The 21,460-nt window shown below is 36.5% G+C and overlaps 1 pseudogene; it reads left to right on the top strand.

Annotated features, from left to right (window-relative positions):
- Positions 1-1,071: 1,071 nt before the first annotated feature.
- LOC118013544 lies at positions 1,072-1,167 on the top strand (annotated as a pseudogene).
- The last annotated feature ends 20,293 nt before the right edge of the window (positions 1,168-21,460 follow it).

Genomic DNA, 21,460 nt, shown 5'->3' on the forward strand with positions numbered 1-21,460 from the left:
AACAAAATAATCTGTGAAAGCATCCAGTGCCTGGCACAAAGAAGTATGGTTTGGGGCCAATCTCAATGAATTTGGCTATATTTGGCTAGTGTCTCCAATCCAACCTAAAAAAGAGCAGGCAACCAGCTACTGGAGAGTTTATCCAATAACTCAATAATTAGTAACTAGGAATTTAATCTACCAGCTGTTTTAAAAAGTTGTAAAATGTTTTCTGCTTCTCTCCAGAATCATGCTGATGCCCCAAAAAGACATTAAAAATTATGTACAGACAATTGTGTTGAGGTAAGTGGCTTAACTTTTTAATGCTTCCCTCCTGGTGCATCAGCTAAGCCATTAGCACCAAGGGCAAATCTGGACTTCTTCCCAGGATCCCATCTGCTCCCCGAGGCTTATTTTAAATAATAATCTACTTATTCTAAGAAGGGAGATGTTCCCATCACATTAAACTGAAAGGTTTGGTGTCCCAGTTATTTTTTGTAGGGACTTAACAGCTCAAATAATTTCAACCTAAATGTTGGGAGTTGAGGGGAATAGAAACAATCTGGTATTAGATATTAGTCCAAGCAAACCTAAGTTAGAAGGTACTGGTGCTCTGAAAAAGGAAATACACAAAGGAGCAGAAAAAGGGCCAGATGAGAAGTTGAGTCCAGCAACCTACCGGCAAGTCAAGAGTCAGGAAGTCAGAGACAGAGAGGCAGGAGGGAGATGAGGCACAGCAACAGAACATGGCAGATGAAGCTGGCACAAAGTTCTACCATCAAAGACAGGAATGGCGTGAGGTTAACATTTGAAACATCTGCCCAGTGTTGGAATTGGGAGGACACAATTCTTAGCTAGGAACCCAGGCCAAATAACCAGCTATCAAATATGAAGGAGAATTTTCAGTTTCATCTCTCTAATCTTGTTATCTGACAACACTAACCAAAGAATTAGAAACAATTCTCCTTTGCCTGTAGGACACTGAGGTCTTCATGCTAACTCCTGGCCTTTCTTAGACAGCTTTTTTAGCTGGGTCTGTCAGCTTCTAAATATTAGTGTTTCCTTCCTACTCTCTCTAAATGATCTCATTTCAAGACTATACTTTCAGGGATCATTTCTATAGTTCGTTACTAAATGATCTCATTTCTTCATGCTTTATCCACCACCTATGAAGAGATGCCCTGTAGATTAGTATCCCTCCTAGATCTCCTTTCTGAATTCCAGCCCCATTTGTCAAGTGTTTAAAGGCCATCACATGGACATTTCATCACCTCCAGCCCATCCATACTTCCCCCAGTCAGTCATTCTCTCTCTCCCTTTCTCTTTCCCTTCCTCTCTCTCCCCGCTCCCTGCTTCCTTTCCCACTTGCCCATACACACACGTGCACATCCACACTTACATATACCTACATAAGCAAAAGCTCAATTTTGTATAAACCTTAATGTGTGTATAAATCACCTGGGTGTCTTGCTACAGTTCAGATTTGATTCTGATTTAGTCTGGGATGGGACCCCAGATGCTGCGTCTCTAACAACTCACAGGTGTTATCGATTCTGCTGACCCCTGGGCCATTCTTAAAGTCGCAATGGTAGCAAGGAACTAGGTCACCTAAATTAGAGTTGCACCTCTGCCACTACCTGGCTTCAGACCCTGCGTTATTCCATTCAGTGTCTTTATTCGTAAATGAGACAAGGAGACTACACAATTCATGAGGCTTTTATGCAGTTCTTAAAGCATGAATCAGGGGCTGAAATCTATTAACTGTAGCTAACAAAATGTACCCTGTTTCTGTGCAGTGAACCCTATAAAAAACTAACCAGGATTTAGTAGCAATGCTAAACCAAACTAGAATTTAGTAACAATACTAAAGTGTTCAGAACACTATCTGCAATAGATATGGGTCCAGAAAACACATTCTTTAAGGCATTGGGCCAGGGGCAAAATTGGCACTGGTAAAACACAGTGCTATTTTGTGAAATAATAACAGTTTGAAATGACTTCTTTTCTCAGTGGGTCTGTAAATCAAATGAGAGCCATCAGAAATACACTTGGAGAACAATAACTAAATAAATAGTACCAAAACAAAACCTAAGAATAAGAGTATTCCAGGTCTAATGGTTATTTTTTATGGCCTTATAATAAGCAAGGTGTTTATGGCTGTTCTGTATGTTTCCCCAGGGGGTAGATGACATGCAAGCTCCATACTGGTTTTTATTTTCCTCTTGTTGTGGTGGAGTATAGAAGAAACAAGACAAGGCTTGGAACACTAAGATTTGGGTTCAAGTAAAAGTTCTGTCTCTTACCAGCTAGATAATCTTGGTCAGATGATATGAGCCTCTATTTCTTCACTGGTGAAATGCAGATGGTAATAATGCATGTGCCAGTGTATTGCTTTGGGGATCAAATTAGCTAATGGGAATGAAAGCTTAACAAAAATTACACTACACCATAGAATACCAGTGGAGAATGTAAGGAGAGAGGGGAGGGGAGGGAGAGGAATAGTGGCAGTTATTTTGGATAAATGCATTGAAAATGGAACACTTCCTATCACTTCTTTTCTAAAAACCTTCAATTGCCTCATTGTCTACAAAAAGAAAAAAAAAAAGCATGCCCTTTGAGGACCACCACAATTTTGCCTCTGCCTGCACTTCTAGCCCACTTTCTAATACAGCATGTTGGCTTTCTACTGACAAGTGACTGTAAGGTCTCCATATTGCATGAGTGAGTGGATTACTAAACATTTAAGAGGGAAATGTAACTACCATTTGGAATTGCATACCATGTGTGAGACACTATGTATTAGTTACTTAATTTTTACAACCTCCCTATTGAGCTTGTAAATCATGTTATACTTGATGGTCCCTTCTGATTGCCTTGGTCCTACGAGCTAAAGGTCAAGGGGCAAAGTCTGCTCTGGAAGACTGTTCATTCCCCAGTTTTTCCACAAAGTTCTTCCTTTTGGCTTATCAAAACAGGATTAATCAAACTTCTCAAAGATTAGAAGTGGAATCTATTTCCTTTTCATTATGAACCAGTGAAAAGAATACTTCTGCCATGCCTCTCTGTCATTTGTTGATACAATATTTTCCAAAGAATGAAAGTGTAAAAATTTTGTGTGTACTCATTGTAAATCTAGTCATATTTACTATGACACATAGAATATCATGTGTTAGATTACTACAGGGCAATAATAGATTGACAACTACTGTGTGGGAACTGGCTGTACAAGCCAAGAGGAGAGGTATGAGATTCACCCTGAAAGAGGGCTAAGAAAAATTGGTTCTAATGTTACCATACCAGTTTACAGGGTGACAGGTATACAATTATCTCATTTTAATTCACTGAATCCTCCCCACCACCCTGTAAAGTAATCTAATCCCCATTGACCAGTTGAGAAAACCAAGACGAAGAGGAATCAAGTGACTTCCCCAAGGTCACATGGCCTCTAGACACAGGAGGTCACTTTTAAATACATATCTTCAATAAATAAATACATACATACATACACACATACATATATACATATCTTCTAAATCTAAATCCCTATTTCTTTTATGACCCTACTTATTTCTCTAACAAGTAAATACACAGTACCTGCCAAGGACCAGGCACAGCTCTCCTCACCAAGCACCCTTTAGTAGCTCTGGACTTTCTGAGACACCAAGACTCAATGCCTACTTTCAAAATAACATGTGGCCTTGGAATTCATTTTTCCGTTGGACCCAGAAAGTTAACAATATTTAAATATCATCATAAGAGAAGATAATAAATTTGACATTTGTGGAGACTTCGCATGTATTAAATCTTCCCTGGGATCACTAAGTCTGCTATCAAAGGTACCAACGTGTTGAAAAAGAGGATAGTTACTTCCCTGTCTTCCTGTTTTTGTCAGGCACAAAGGATAAGAACTCAGGGCAGGGAGTGTGAACAACACATTGGAGACAGAGATTAGAAACTTCTTCACTTTTAAGCTGAGGTCTTTACTTACATGTCCATTCATGCCACTGATTTATAGATTCATAGGCTGCAAGGGGACATGAAAAATGGTCCCTTGGCAAGAAACATCTTAAATAAACCATTTTCACTAAAAGGCAGGAGAGTATAGAGGTTCAGAATATGAACATGGAAGTAGATCACTTCCCAGTATCAAATCCCAGCTGTCACCTAATAGTTGTCTGACCTTGGGGAAGTTTCCTAACACACTATGCCTCAGTTTTCCATCTGAAAAATAGGATGGAATATAGTAATACCTAGGTCATAGATTTTCTGTGAAGAGTAAATGAAACATTATGTTTAAGGTACTTGGAAGACTGCTTGATAAATAGTAAACCCTTCATAAGTACAATTATTATTGCCACTCGTTTGCTCAAAAAGCATGATTCTCTATGCCAACAGGCCAGGTCCAAACCACTCAACTTGACCTTCAGGCCTTCTGAGATCCTACACACTGTGTCTTGAGTTTTATTTCCCACTATCTATTCAATTGTATTTCAGTAGTATTACCCAATCACTAAGCTCTTACTAAGTGCAGTTTTAGGTGTTGGAGGTATAGAGAACAGGCAACACAGGATCCTTGGACTCACAAAACTCAGTTCTTCTGATTCAGCCAGCCCAGTCTCCCCACTACCCCTTGAAATGTCACCTTTGTCTTGACCTTTATCCAAAACATCCTATCTGAAATACTTGAGTAACAGGACTCTCCCTTAGGCCTAATCAAATCTTACCTTCCTGTCAAAGTGCCCTCTTGCATGAAGCTTTCTCTGACAGTTCAACTGGAGGTTGCTCCCTTCTGAATTCCTACATCACAAAATTTAATTAGCTACTATCTTCATCCTTATGAAAATATTTTACCCACACTGTAACAAATTATGGCATTAGTAGTCAGAAAACCTTGAGTGGAAAATCTATTGCTGCTTCTTCTTAAGTACATGGTCCCAGATTTCTTTTTCTTTTTTTTTTTCTTTTTACCTCTACAAGCCTCAGCTTCCTCATCTGCATGGGAATCCTAGGACTTACCTCATGGTATTATGACAAGTAAGCAAAGCACATAGTAAGATATAGAAGGGCACCATAGCTATGATTCTGCTTAACATCAAATGAACCAGGCTCTACTATTGTGGCTGAAAAAAAACACTATTTAAAAAAATTGCCCATGACATTTTCAAAATGACTGTTCTTTAACATGCAGTCTCAGTCCACTAATTAAACCCTTTCTTCATCTTCAATGCAATTTTCCAGACAGACTATTCCTAGTGGTTCTTAGATAATCCTCAGAAATGTCAGTACCCTTCACTAATTCAGATTATCAGAGAAAAGCCAATCTCAAATAAGGACATTTCAAAATTATGACACAGCTATAAAATTGCTTCTGTATTACTTCTAAATACTGTTTTCATTCATCCATGCAATAAGGCTTTTTGTATTCCCATGCTGGACTTCAGAAATACAAACATGGAATAGGACAAAACCCTCTGCTTAATGAATCCACAGTCCATCAGAGGAGGTCAACATACAGCATCCAGACTGCGACCAAGGAAAGCATTGATGAGGAAGTCACCAATTCTATGTGGGGGACTCAGGGAGAATTTACAGAACAGTTGCCTGAGCTAAGATTTAAAAGATGTGTAGCAGTTTCCAGGCAAAACAAGAGAACAGCATGTGCAAACATACCAAGTCTGAAGGAGTGAAGATAATTCTGGGAACTGTACATAACCCACCAGGCTGGCACTCAAGATCTGTGTACAGGATGAACAAAGCCAAGGCAAAAGATTTTGTGGAAGCTCTTATGTACTTTGCTAGAGAGTTTGGACTTTATCCTGTGGGCCCAAGAGCCAAGAGACCAGGTCAGAACGGACTCTAGAAAAGATCACTGGCAAAAGTGAGAACAGATAGGAACTGAGAGAGACTGGCATGCTAGGGTTATGGAGATTTATCTAGACATATTAGAAAGGAATTGTCCTTCCTACTACAATGTTTGCCTGGCTTAATGAAGACCTAGGGTTTATTTTAAGTTGAGCACATCAATTGCTATCATTGTATTAAGTCATAAAAGGCCATTGCAAACAACTTCTGATTTTATAGAAGAGCCAACTAAGCCCAAGGAAGGAAAGCAGTGTGCTTTCATGCCACAGTAGTTAGGGAAGACATAGGATGAGCACTCAGGGCTCTAAATATCCAGCCCTTTCCACTTATTCTACTGCTAGGAGATTGCTTTTGTTTGTGAAAGGCTGTTTTTATCATGAGAGCAATTAAATGCCTCTTTCTCCTCCTTTTTTTTTCTCCTATCATTCATCTGATGTTCTGTTTACACAATTAATTTTTACTGTCTATGAAGAAAGCCTTTTCAAAGCCAAGGTAAATTTCAGCCTAGCCCTTGTCAGCCTGCTGGCTGATTCCTAATTAACTAAGATGAAATAAATGGAGGTTTATTGTTGTTGAGCTTCTTAAAGCCCTCTGCTTATATTGGATTTGGAAGCACTTGACAGGGAGAATGTGTGTCTTATATTCCTTGAATTCAGACTTGACGATAGACAGATGACAGAGCAAGGGAGGTGTCACAGTAGGACACCAGCCTGGCAGGGGTTTCCCAAATCCCTTATTAACTACTGTGTTGATGCAGGGGGAATACTCCAGGAAATGCATTGTCGGAGAAGGGTCTGAGCCCAAACCTTACATTGGTGACATCCTTGTGTCTCCAAATTAAATACCCTTGAGAACCTCAGTATTGAGATAGAACAGGATTACTGTTGCAAGTTTATTATCATTGCAATTCTCATTCACACAACAATGGAGGTGGTTATGATTCTGTGGAAACTGGAAGTAATGGCTACCCACAATCTCATATGCTTTTTTAGCAGTCGTTTGAAGAATAATGACCAAAGTTTTTCCATATTTGACTGAAACCATAAATCTACAGAGCCAAGACGTTCAGTGAATATTAAACACACACACACACACAAAAAAAAAAAACATGAAAAAACTATACCAAGGCACATAATCAAATTGCTCAGAACCAATGATAAAAAGAAAAATCTTAAAAGCAGCCAGGGAAAACACTACAAGTTACATGTAAACAGGAATAAACATGAAAATGACAGCAGATTTCTGGTTAGAACACAAGTGAGAAAATAGTGAAGTAACATTTTTAAAAGACAATAGGAAAATAACTGTCAATTAGACTTCTGTACCCAGAAAAATAACCTTTGCAAATGAAGGTGAAATTAAGAATATTTCAGACATACAAAATCTAAAAGAATTCAATACCGGCAGATCAGCAATACAAGAAATGTTAAAGGAAGTCCTTCAGGCAGAAGGAAAATAGTACAAGAGGAAAATATGAATCTACATACATAGGTACGTAGATATCTACAAACAGATAGATATCTACAAACGTAGATAGATATCTGGTGTTCTTCCAGATATGGTAATACTTTTACAATGATAATTGACTATTTAAAACCAGGAATCAACAAATTACAGCCCACAAACTATTTTGTGGTATGGATGTTTGTAACCTCCCTAAAATTCACATGTTGAAATCCTATTGCCCAAAGGGGATGGTATTAGGAGGTGGGGTCTTTGGGCAATGATTAGGTCATGAGAATGGACCCTCATAAATGAAATGAGTGCCTTATCAAAGAGGGTCCAGAAAGATCTCCTGCTCCTTCTTGCTGACTATTTTTTAAATAAACTACTACTAAAAAACATTCTCATTCATGTATATATCACCTATGACTACTTTGAACTAGAGTTAATTGCTGCAACAGAGACCATATGGCACACAAAGCCTAAAATATTGATTATGTAGCTCTTTATAGAAAAAGTTTGCCAACCTCTGGTTTAAACAAAAATAGTAGCAATGTATTATGGTGTTTATAACATATTAAAGTAAAAAGTATGATATAATAACACAAAGTTCAGGAGGAAAAAAATGAGAATATATGGTTGAGAGTCTTCACTATATGCACAATGATATAATATTTCTTGAAAGGTATAATACAGATGTATGCTGTAAATCTTTAAGCCACCACTAAATAAAACAAAATTACAGTTAACGAGCCAACAAAAAACTAAGTGGAATCATATTCAATTAATCCAAAAGATGACAGGAAAAGTAGAAAAAGGGAAAGAAAAAGAAGGTAGATTTATACTTAATCTATCAATACTTATATTAAATGTAAATGGCCTAAATACCTTGATTAAAGGGCAGATATGGTCAGATTGGATAAAAAAGCAAGGTCAAACTATATGCTACCAAAAGGAACACACTTTAAACATAAAGACATTAATAGACTAAAAATAAAGGAATGACAAATAATATACCATGCTAACACTATCAAAGGAAAGCTGGAACAGCTACATTTTTTCAAACAAAGGAGATTTCAGAATAAAGAATACTATCAAAGATTTAAAAAAAGTTATTTGATAATGATAAACAGGTTAATTCATGAAGAGGATATAACAACCTTACACATTTATGAATGCAAAAAGAAATAGATGAAGCAAAATCTAATAGAACTGAAAGGAGAAATAAGTCCACCTTTATAGTCAGAGATTTAGGGTAATACAATTAAAACAATAATGAGTACCACTTCCCACCTATTAGCATGCTTAAATTATAAAGTTCATCCTAAGAGTTGGCAAGGATGTGGAAGGGCTAAAAATCTCCCACACCACTGGTGGAATATAAAATGGTACAACCACTTTGGAAAAGTAGTTTGGCAGTTTCTCAGAAAGTTAAACATGACCTACCATATGACCCATACTTCCACTCCTAGGTATTTAGGCAGGAGAAATGAAAGCATATATCCATACAAGGGCTTGTACACAAATGGTCACATCATCTTTATTTGCAATAGCCAAAAACTGGAAATAACCCAAATGTCCATTAATACCTGAATGGATATATAAACTATGGTATATATGTACAATAGGATACAAATCAGCAATGAAAAGGAATAAACTATTGATACATGCTAAAATATGGATGAATCTCAAAATAATTATGCTAAGTGAAAGAACGACCAAAAAAAAAAAAAAAAAGACTATGTACTATATGATTTCATTTATATAAAATTCTATTAAATGAAAGCTAACCTTACAGGAACAGAAAGTAGATCAGTCATTGCCAAGGGATGGAGGTGGAGGACAGCAGGGAGGAACTAGTGAGAGGAATTACAAAGATGCATGAAGACAGTTCTAGAAGTTAAATTTTTATTAACTTGATTGTGGTGATGGCTTCATGGATACATGCTTAAGTCAAAACTTATCAAATGGTATACATGTAGCTTATCAATACATCAATTATTCCTCAGTAAAGCTATTTTTATTAAAAATGGAAGGAGAGAATCACTGGTCTATATCAAGGTCAGCCAAAGGTGCCTGGAGAGGGCCCACAAAGCATAACTGCTTTGTCGGCAGAGAGGTACAGACCCAGTAGCTCCAGAGTGCTCCTGGCCCCTCCCACTGTCCCCTTCCAGTACCTGAGAGAATATTAGTTCTAAACCCTATTTTGCTTCCCGTGAGAGCACATAGAGCTGCTGTTCCCTCTCATCTCAAGGGTGTGGTAGGAGGAAGTATTCTTTACCTACCACCATCTTTTTTTTAAAGATTTTATTTACTTATTTGACAGAGAGAGACACAGCGAGAGAGGGAACACAAGCAGGGAGAGTGGGAGAGGGAGACTCAGGCTTCCTGCGGAGCAGGGAGCCCGATGTGGGGCTCGATCCCAGGACCCCGGGATCATGACCTGAGCTGAAGGCAGACGCTTAACGACTGAGCCACCAAGGGACCCCCCCCACACCACCATCTTTTCAGAATAACTCTCTCTGCTATCACCAAACACTGACAGACACCGGAAGAAGAGGTATCCACAGCTTTGAACGATTGCCAATGTCTAATTTGTACTGTTAGATTATACAAAGCTTTTTCTCCATGCAATCATTTAGGAAGTATCCAATCATTTAGGGAACTGAAAAATAAATCTTTTTTTAAAAAGTACTGACAGTGTAATCCATCATTTTTTTTTTTACCAATGTACTTTCCAGCACAAAGAGGAACAGTGTAGAAATTAAGGAATTAGGGCACAATTATAGATGTGTTGCTTATCTGTGCTCCCCTCTATGTAAAATCTGAAAAATTCTTTCCATCACTAAATATTGCACCACCCACATTCTATACTAGCTACACATAGGAGGCAATACGTGATGCACCCTCCAAGTGATGAATCAATTGTCCAAATAACACTTATACTTTGGTCAGAGGAAGACCAGACCAAGCTGTCAAACTAGAAATTGAGAAAATGATCATTCAAGGAATTCAGAATTTTACTGAGTACAAATAAATTCACTACTTGGCCTTGATTGTCCACAAATTGACTTTTAAAACTGATAGCACTTAGATTTTGATGTGAGACATATTAATCTCAAATATATTCCACATGCTTTAAAAGACAGAAATCTTGGGTTGGCCTGGTGGTGGGTATTGAGGAGGGCACATTCTGCATGGAGCACTGGGTGTTATGCACAAACAGTGAATCATGGAACACTTCATCTAAAACTAATGATGTAATGTATGGGGATTAACATAAGAATTAAAAAAAATATTTTAACTGATGCAACTACATTAGCAAAAAAAAAAAAAAAAAAAGAATTTGTCTTTCAAAGATGCTGAAAGGGGCACCTGGATGGCTCAGTCGGTTAAACGTCTGCCTTCAGCTCAGGTCATGATCCCAGGATCCTCGGATCGAGTCCCGTATCGGGCTCCTTGCTCAGCGGGGAGCCTGCTTCTCCCCCTCCTCTGCTGCTCCCCCTGCTTGTGTGTGCTCTCTCTCTCAAATAAATAAATAAAATCTTAAAAAAAAAAAAGACAGAAATCTATCTAAGGTATACCAAGATGGTAATAATCTATTTGGATAGTGACATTGTTGTGGTGGTAGGAAAGATGCAGAAAAACCTGACTGATGTCTGTGGAGCAAAGGGGGATCCTACAGCTTCCATGGAACCCTCCCTGATATATGGAATATAAGATAGAAAGAGGATTTTCTTTAGCTAAACTGATAGATACAACATTTATCCTTGGCTTATCTTTCTTAAAATCTGAAAAGGGCAAATTCTGTATTATCACTATATAATATATTCAATCACATTTCCATTTCTGAGAGCAGATGAAAAGTGGGATGCCTGGGATTCTAAATTAATTCCTTTTATTCCTTTTCAAGACACAGCTTCTGTGCTGTAGAAGGGTATTGCTGCTCCCTTCTCATTTCTTATTTATAAGTCAACTCCCTGTCCTAATCATCTGCAGCTCTTCCCCACAGCTAAATGGTTTCAAAGAAACTGAAGTTTGGCATCTTCTGCAAAGTGCCTACTGCTTTACTCCTTAAATACTCATATTTACTTTAGAGTTAAATAAAAAGTAAAGTTAGTATGTCCAAGGACAACTCCGTATACCTACTGCTAGATCTGATTCTGACTGGTAATCCAATACAATCATTGAACTCTTTGATTGCAAGAGATAGAAATCCAACCCAGGGTTTTTTCTACAAGGCTGTAAATATAGCTATAAACAATTTCAGGCTTATAGCCTTCCAACCTAATGGCCAGAAAGCAATTTTGAATTGCACACCTGCAATTTGAGATGCTCATAAAGGACACAAGGGATCATGAACCTGATTTCCATACCCCACGACAGAGGTGTTAGGATTTTCAGCCTCCACTAAAATGACATAATTCGGCTGAGGAGGGAGGAAGAGGTTAGGAAACAAAACCACTTGGTGAATAGTTGGAAATTGGGAAGCCATTTTACTACATCCATCCACCTTATACTTTAGGTTTGCTTACTCATCTTACAGACCTCTTTAACCACATGAAAGGTAACACTGCTACTTGAGAATGCGACCATAAGCAATGGGAGGGTCTTAACTTCATGATCCAAATGAATATAATTAAACCATTGGAAGTTTTATCTGAACTACAGATTAGAAGGTCTCCCTTAAGTTAAAAAAAATTTTTTAAATACCAAGAATTATGACATAGGTAACAGGTAGAATTTGTGTTTCAAAGAGAATAACCCAACATAAAATTTTGTGCTTGCTCACTACTTCTTAACTGTTAGAAATCTGAGACTTCTGCCTTCTTTCACCTTAAAACTTCAAAGAGTAAAATAGCTTCACTCTCATTGGGCTTTAAGCCTCAAAACTTAGAGGTTTGAACAATTTTCCAAAATGTGCTTTCACCTACAGTACAATTCTATGAAATGTTTTCAAAGTGGTAGATTTGGGCTTTGTCCTCTGTCTGTGTCAGTCATGGGAGGATGCCATCAGAGGATGAGAAGGAGATGTGCTTTGTATTTGAAAAATTCACAAGGAACCTCAACTGGACAAACATTACCTTTTGTACTACAGTCCTCTAATGAGTCCTTCATTCTCTCATCCAGAGTAAGACCTTTCTTCCCCATGATGCTGCCCCCCTCACCACAGAACCTGGAACAATATGATGCCCCCCTGTCTGAAGACACCTCAGACACCTTATTAACTTTCATAAAGACCTTTGCTTCATAACACCTGTTATTTCTTCCAGCACAAATTATCACAGTAAGGTTTATTCTTTATATAAATATAATATGCTTACTATAGAAAACTGAAAATATAAAGAAAATCTTTCAAGAGATCATACAGGCTTTTTTCATTTGGGATTATATCATAAGCATTTTTTACACAATTAAATCTGAAAACATGGTTATATTGGCTGTAAACTACCATTCAGTCATATTAATGTGCCATAATTTACTTAATTACTAGTATTTGTTTTCATGGTTTTTCTATTAATAAATAATACTATTAAACAGACATAAATCTTTTTCTACAGAATTATTATTTTGAAATTAATCTGCAGAAATGGAATGACAGGACCCAAGGAGATAAATCATTTTAAAACTCTTGATATATACTGCCAAATTTCTTCTCAGCAAAGATACATTAAATTTTCACTTACTAGCAGAATCTGAGAGATTATCTTTGCCATCAATACTATCATCATGTGAGTATTTTCAACAAAATTTAAACAACGTTATCAAAATAAAAATTTGAAATGAGTTCATTTCTCACCAGTGACTTAATTTGCACCATGACTAGCATCCCAGTAGCTGATGCTTATTTTAAATGCAGACTTTCTTGTCAGTAACCTAAATGTTTATCAAAAAGGGGACAGTTAAATTATGGTACATCTATACAATGGGATAATACATAAGTAATAAAAAAAAACTGAGAAATATACATGTTTCTTTTTTTAAAAAACTACATTACTACATATGGTACATATAGTATACACCATATATATATATCATGTATATATGATTAAATATTCATAGAAATATTCACCAAACTACTATGAACAGTCTTAACCTAGTAAGAGTGGGTTTATTATTGGGGAACGGAGGATTCTTGAGTTGGAAATTTCAACTTGAATTTTACTACAATGAGCATACTTTTGCAATTATGTCCAGTGAGAATAGATACAACACTCCATTCGAAATTAATAGATATTTTTACTACCTACTAAGGAAGTTTTATTTTACAGGTTTTGAAGCCACAAAGTAATTTCTGAGAGAGTTGGGGGAAAATACTAGTTTTTTATACCTACCTTTATAATATTGTAAGATCTATCTGGTGAATTTAGAAATACAAAAATGTACTGTGGGTACAGTCTGATACTACTTGCTATATTTGAACATCAATGTGGAGGTGGGGGTATAAAAAAAAAACAAAGCAAAAGACATCAAGGGAAAAATATTCTGAGAAGTCTGATCATCCTCTCAATTGCTCTGTGTCCAAGTCTTGGCATTATCTTCTATTCATTTCACTCTAATCTCTTCTATCCAACATGGGTTCTTTCTCCCAGTCAACTCAGATATGCACCTCCTTTTATCTCCCACAATCAAGGTCCCAACTCGGGTCCACAGTTCTCTCACCATCAGCAGCTTTCTAGGGAATTTTTTGCCTCTAAGTCACCTTCTGCCTCCTGCAACAGAAGCGATTCCACATTTCCCTTGCCAAGACTTATTAGTACATTTTCATCAGCTGTAAAGTAAAATTCTAATTCCTTGGCATAACATTCAAGGACCTACGCAGTGTGCTGCCTGGTCCACCATTTTCCAACATCACTATCAACTAGATGTGCTTCCCCCATCCCAACTCAACAACAAATTCACATTTTTCTGTCCTTCCCCTTAGGTCCTACCTCCATGTCTCTGCTTGTGATAATCCATCTATGTCCCAGTATTTTAAACTGAGAAACTATAATTCCCTGAGGATGTGAGAAAGGAGGAGAAACCAGGGCACAACTTAACTTTGATCACAAAGATTTGGGAGTGAAACTTTATTATTTGAACTTGGATGCAAAACTCAAATGAAACTTTAAGGCAATGATAAGCCTCTAACTATTCTCTCCACCACCACAACTGGGTCTGGGGGAGGCAGCACACACACCCCTCCCAAACCCAGCCCCCACAGGTTTGTGGCTACTCCCTTTTGCTCTTTGGAGTCCTCTACTTGACTTTTTGAGAAGCACTGCTCTAGGTGGAAAATTTTCCAACCTCTTTCTGTTTGACAATTCCTGCCCATTTTTAAGAGCCAGGTCCTCTACAAAACACTCCAAAATCTCTCCCAAAAAATGAAACCAAAAATAAAACTCCCTTCCTTTACTCCCAAGGCATATATAATAACTATTACAAACTGCTGTTAAGCTTAGATGGGCTTGTGGACTCCCAATCCCTGCCTGTTCACAAAATAATGCATCTCAGTAAAGATCAAGGACAACTTGAGTGAATGCATGCCAGAATACAGACTTATCCAGGTGTGGGGAAATAAAACTTCCCAGAATTTATCTATGATCCTGGAAAAAGCCTCAGCCTCCTGAGCTATAAAAATGTATATGCTCTAAAGTGAGGGAAAGCTTACTTTCACTTCTCAAAATATGTCTAGATCTGTAGATTAAAATTGCCCCAAAAGTCAAGTGGGTAAGTCCCAGAATAGGTACCTAGGTTAGGTCAGAAGGTGCTTGAAGGGAGCATTATCTACCGAGGTATTTCCATTTTAAGAAGTAATAAACCCCTGATCTTGGGATACCTTTTGTCACAAATCCTAGAGGCAAGGGACTATCAAGTACCTGGGGTGATTTTATTTGCACATGAAAGGGCTGGAGTGTCTGGAGGAAACCCTTCAGGAGAGACGGAAGACAGTTGCCTCCTTCCCCTTTGTGAGCAAAAAGAAAAAAAATCATTTTTCTCTTCCCTCACCTATGGGGTCCAGTTACTTGCACAAAACAGTTGACTTGGCTCTCATCACACCACCCAGGGGCCACGACTAGGGCAAAGAGGAGGCCAGAGCACTTATTTACTGTGAAGTATTTAATAAGGAATGTATCTCTGATAAAGAATACTTCATGTGCACATTCGGCCTAAATTAATAAAGACAAAAATTAAGAACCTAACATAAAACTTATAAGAATTTAATGTAGCCAATATTTGTCTTCATTCTTGCATTTTGCTATTATTGTTATTGTCTCTCCCCAACTCTCATTGTCTCTCCCCACTTCTGTCATCCATTTGCTTCCAGAAGCCTCATTTATGTTTACCATTTACCTTGTCGTCCTGATCTTGGCATACTGCTGCTCATTAAGACATCATTGTTTCCCAGAGGGGAGCTCTCTTTCAGAGTGATGCAGAAGTGTCTTAATCTAGTTATAGACACCTGGGATAGTGAGTCAGCTAACCTGCAAGAAGCATGAAAGAGACATGATAAGTCATAAATCCCCAATCAGATCTCCTTGTACTAGCTCATAACAGTGAAAAAATGCAAAGGTAGCAAATGAGCATGCAAGAGATAGAGGTTAGTGAGCTATGGCTGCGCTGTCCATGCTAATCATTCTCCTACTTAATATATTCATAGAAATTCTCACACCTACTTAACATATTCATGAAACCTCTAGTACTCACTTAAATATTCATGGAACTTGCTCATTTTCAGTCCCACAGTGCTCACAAAAGTTATTACAAATAGATAAGGTGGGAAAGGTAATCTGAGGCCAGAATGTGTCTGCCTCCTTCAATAGTGTTAGCATCTGGTCAGGAGCAGAGACTGTATCTAATGAATTCTGATTTCTCCAAACATCTAACATTATACTTCACACACAATAAAGTTTTACTAAATGCTTGTCAAATCAAATAACTTCTACAGAAAAAATGTGATTAATAGAGGATGAACTGAATAGTGTTAATGAAAAACTTACTCTCTGTAAAAAATCAAGTTATCACAGTGTTGGTAAGTGTATGGGGACATAATTACAAATACACAGTTAGTGGCCATATAAATTTGTTCATTCTCTTTAGAGGACCTCTTTTTGCGATTACCAAAATTTTACTACACATACCCTTTGACCTAGAAATTCAACTTCTAAAAATACATCTTATAAAAAAATACATCTTATAAATGTATGCATATGGAAAAAAATGTGCAGATAAATGAATGCTGCATTGTTTTTTAAAGCAAAGGAAAAATAAGCTTTCATCCATTAATAGAGAACTAATTAAATAAGCTATACTACTTCCACTCATTAGAAATATAACACACCAACTACTATGTCATTGACAAAAACCCAAACATAGCAGATAGGTCTATATGACATGGTAAAATCTTCAAGATAAATTGTTACTTGGGGGAAAAAAAGCAATTAAGATCTAGAACAGTATATTTAGAATAACCTGTGTATTTTTTTCTGTGAAAGTAAACACACACACACACACACACATTTCCTGAAAGAAGACACAAGAGACAGTTGATAGTAGTCAAGGATTTGGATGAGAAAACCATTTCATTCTCCTCTCACTGTTTGAATTTTTATTCTTTTTTATGAAAAAAGAAAACAATACAAAGTTAACAAAAAAGGGGGGGCACTGGAAGTCTTAGGCATAGCAATCAGACAAGAAAAGCTATATAAGGCAACCAAATTGGTAAGGAAGTAAAATTTTCTCTATCTGCTGATGACATAATACTATACATAGAAAACCCTAAAAAAATCCACCAAAAAACTATTAGAATAAATGAATTCAGTTAAGTTGCAAAATACAAAATTAACAGAAATCTATTGCATTTCTATACACTCATAATGAAAGAGCAGTAAGAGAAATTAAGAAAACAATTCCATTTATAATTGTACCAAAAAGAATAAAATACCTAGAAATAAACTTAACCAAAAGGTAAAAGATCTGTACTCTAAAAACTATAAAATACTGATGAAAGAAACTGAAGACACAAATAGAAAGATATTCCATGCTCATGGAGTAGAATTAGTATTGTTAAAATGGCCAGACTACCCAAAGCAATCTACAGACTCAACTCAATCTTTATCAAAATACCAATAGGATTTTTCACAGAACTAGAATAATCCTAAAATTTGTATGAAACCACAAAACACTGTGAATAGCCAAAGCAATCTTGAAAAATAACAAAGCTGGAAGTATCACAATTCTAGATTTCAAGATATTCTTTTTTTATTTTATACTTTAAAATTCCAGGATAATTAATGTACAGCATTATATTAGTTTCAGGTGCATGATGTAGTGATGCAACAATTTTATACATTATTCAGTGTTCATTTAGATAAGTGTACTCTTAATTCTCTTCATCTATTTCATCCATCCCCCCCACCCACCTCTACTCTGGTAACCACCAATTTGTTCTCTATATTTAAAAGTCCTTTTTATTTGTCTCTTTTTCTCTTTGCTCTTTTATTTTGTTTCTTAAATTTCAAAAATGAATGAGATCATATGGTATTTATCTTTCTCTGACTTATTTCACTTAGCATTATACCCTCTAGATCCATCCATGTTGTTGCAAATGACAAGACAGCATTCTTTTTTATGGCTGAGTAATATTCCATTGGATAGATATACTACATCTTTGTTCATCTGTTGATGAACATATGGATTTCAAGGTATTCTACAAAGCTATAATAATCATAATATTATGGTACTGGCAAAAAAAAAAAATAGACACATAGGTCAATGGAACACATTAGAAAGCCCAGAAATAAACCTCCACTTATATTAATCTACAATAAAGGAGGCAAGAATATACAATGGGGAAAAGAGAGTCTTTTCAATAAATAGTGCTGGGAAAACTGGATAGCTACATGCAAAACAATGAAACTGAACTGCTTTCTTACACCCTACCCAAAAATAAACTCAAAATAGATTAAAGACCTCAACATGAGACTTGAAACCATAGAACCCCTAAAAGAAAACAAAGACAGTAATCTTTGACATCAGCCTTAGCAACATTTTTCTAGATATGTCCCTTCAGGCAAGGGAAACAAAAGCAAAAATAAACTATTGGCCAAAATAAAAAGGCTTTTGCACAGCAAAGGAACCATCAACAAAATGAATAGGCAACCTACTGAATGGGAGAAGGTATTTGCAAATGATATATTCAGTAAGGGATATTAACCAATATCTGAAATATAAAAAACAAGAAACAAGCAAAAAAAAATTATACAACACCAAAAAACCCCAAAACTCTCATTTAAAAAACAGCAGAGGATCTGAATAGACATTTTTTCAAAGATGACTTATAGATAGCCAGCAGACACATGCTCAACATCACTAATCATCAGGGAAATGCAAATCAAAAGCACAGTGAGATATCACCTCACTCCAGTCAAAGTGGCTAGTATCAAAAATACAAGAAATAAGTTTGGTGAGGATGTGGAGAAAAAGGAATCTGTGCACTGTTGGTGGGAATGTAAATTGGTACAGCTACTGTAGAAAACAGTATTCAGTTTCATCAAAAAATTAAAAATAGGGCAACCATATGATCCAATAATTCCACTACTGGATATTTACCCAAAGAAATAAAAAGAGTAATTTGAAAAGATATATGCACTCCTATGTTTATTGCAGCATTATTTACAATAGCCAAGATATGGAAGGAACCCCAATGTCCATCCACAGATAAATGGGTAAAGATGTGGTGTGAGTATACACACAAAGGAATATTACTCAGCCATAAAAATAATGAAATTTTGCCGTTTGTGACAACATGGATGGACCTACAGGGTATTATGCTAAGTGAAATAAGTCAGACAAAAAAGACAAATACCATATGATTTAACTTGTATGTGGAATCTAAAAAACAAAACAAAATACAGAAAATGAACATGGTTGCCAGAGTGGGGGAGTGGGAAAAAATGGGTAAAGGGGAGAGGGAGATATGGGCTTCCAGTTAAGGAATGAATAAGTCATGAAGATAAAAGGTACAGCATAGAGAATATAGTCAATGATGTAGTAGTCTTGCACAGTGACAAATGGTACACTTGTGAGCATAGTGTAAAATATAAACTTGTCAAATCACTATATTGTACATCTGAAACTAATGTAACATTCTGTGTCAACTATACTTCAACTTAAAAAGAAAAAAAAATAACAGAAAAGGAAAGCAAGCTATAGAATTGCGAAGGTACAGGGGGCATTGGGAGTAATTAGCTCAAATGGTACAAATGATAAGGGAGTTGCTTGAGGGAACATAGCTGTTATCAGGGCTTCAATTGCAACTAGGACCAGGTCCTCTTTACCTTGGGTAAAGATCCTAACTCAGATCTTTACCCAAGTTTAATAGTGTACATACTACCTACCATTTATTGAGCACCTACTCTGTGCCATGTACAAGGCATCACACTAGGTACTTTATAGAGAATACCTCTAATTCTTTCTAATTCTTACAAGAATCCTGCAAAGTATGGTTTGAAAGTGTTGTAAGGGTCATTCAAGTTTCAGGACCGTTTTACAGCTTAGAGCAAATTCCCACATTAGGGTTAAGTAGCCTGGAGTACAAGGTACTTCACAATACGTTATCTCTGCTAGCTCTATTACCTTAAAAAGGTAGGTTTTATTTCCACTTTATAAATAAGGAAACCACACATCTTGCTAATGATTACACAGCTGATAGGTGGTGAAGCTGGGATTCCAACCCAAGTTTGCCCAACTCCCAGATCTCCTTGGCAGTACTTCACATTCTACATCTTGAAACTATGGATAGTCCGAGAAGTTGATTTAAAGTTTTGCTTACTTGTTGCAACTTTTCAATTGACTACCAGCAAATCAGTAGTAATACTTGTATGTATTGACACAGATGTTCCTTTACATATTGACATCCCACTCAAAGCCGTACATTTCATTGTCCAGCTTTATCATCTATCTCTTTCACTACTACACACTGTTCTCTGTGATTCCTGAGTCCAAATGTTGTCACTAGCACCACTTGCCAACATTCAAGCCCTGGTTTGATGCAGAAAAATCCTAAAAACACTTCAGGTTCCACACCCAATTCTGCCTGTCCATAGCTACTTCTCTTTTTAAAGTATTAAAAAAAAAATCACAAAGTAAAATCTTAGTGCTATAAACTAATTACTGTACATCTGCCTCAACAATTACTATATTAAGCAATTTACAGTTACAATTTCATTCATTTGTAATTGAGCTCCACATAGCTCCCACTGATAGCTATTTTAGTTCCAAGACTTAAAATTCAACTCAACAATTATGTTCATCATTATGAAAATACATGACTCCAACTACCCATACGGACAAAGTGCCAGGGTGAGCTAAAGCTTCAGGTTTCTTGAACCTACATATTTCTGTTCTCTATCTTTGGCTCTGAAATCATGCTGTCTAACTCAGCCTTATTTCCATGTAGATATTGAAGTGATAAAAAAAATACTTCTAGACATGGTTAAATTTGTTTTGCTTAGTATCTCTCTCCTATACTACACATAAAAATGAATTTCTCATGAAAGCTTCACAGTATCAATAATTATATCAATAAAACAGTTAAAGAAACTAACATACAATAAGCTACACATATTTACAGAGTCAAATTTGAGAAACTGTCATATATTCACCTGTGAAACCATCACCACAAACAAAATAATAAATATATCCATTACCCCCAGTGAACTTATTATGCACCTTTGTAATTCTACCTTCCACAATTTCCCATTCCTGGCAACCACTGATCTGCTGTCACTCTAGCTCAGTTTGTATTATCTAGAATTTTATATAAATGGAATTATACTTCATGTGTTCTTTTTTGGTCTCCTTTCACTCAACATAATTATTTTGAGATTCACCCATGTTGTCATACATATAAATAATACAAATAAATCTGCTCTGAATATTTACATACAAATCTGTGTATGGATATATGCTTTTATTTCTCTCAAGTGGAAAGACTGAATCACAAGACTGGCAGTTTCTAAGAAGTTTCACATAAACCTGCTTTCCAAACTGGTTAAACATTTTACACCTCCACCAACAATGGAGAAGAGTTCAAGTTTCCCTACATCCTTACCAACACTTGATACAGTCAGTATTTTAAATTTAAACTTTTTTTAAAGATTTTATTTATTTTTATTTTAGAGAGAGAGCAAGC

Source organism: Mirounga leonina, unplaced genomic scaffold, assembly GCF_011800145.1.
Source record: "Mirounga leonina isolate KUSES-001 unplaced genomic scaffold, KU_Mleo_1.0 Mir_153, whole genome shotgun sequence".
Lineage (NCBI taxonomy): Eukaryota > Metazoa > Chordata > Mammalia > Carnivora > Phocidae > Mirounga > Mirounga leonina.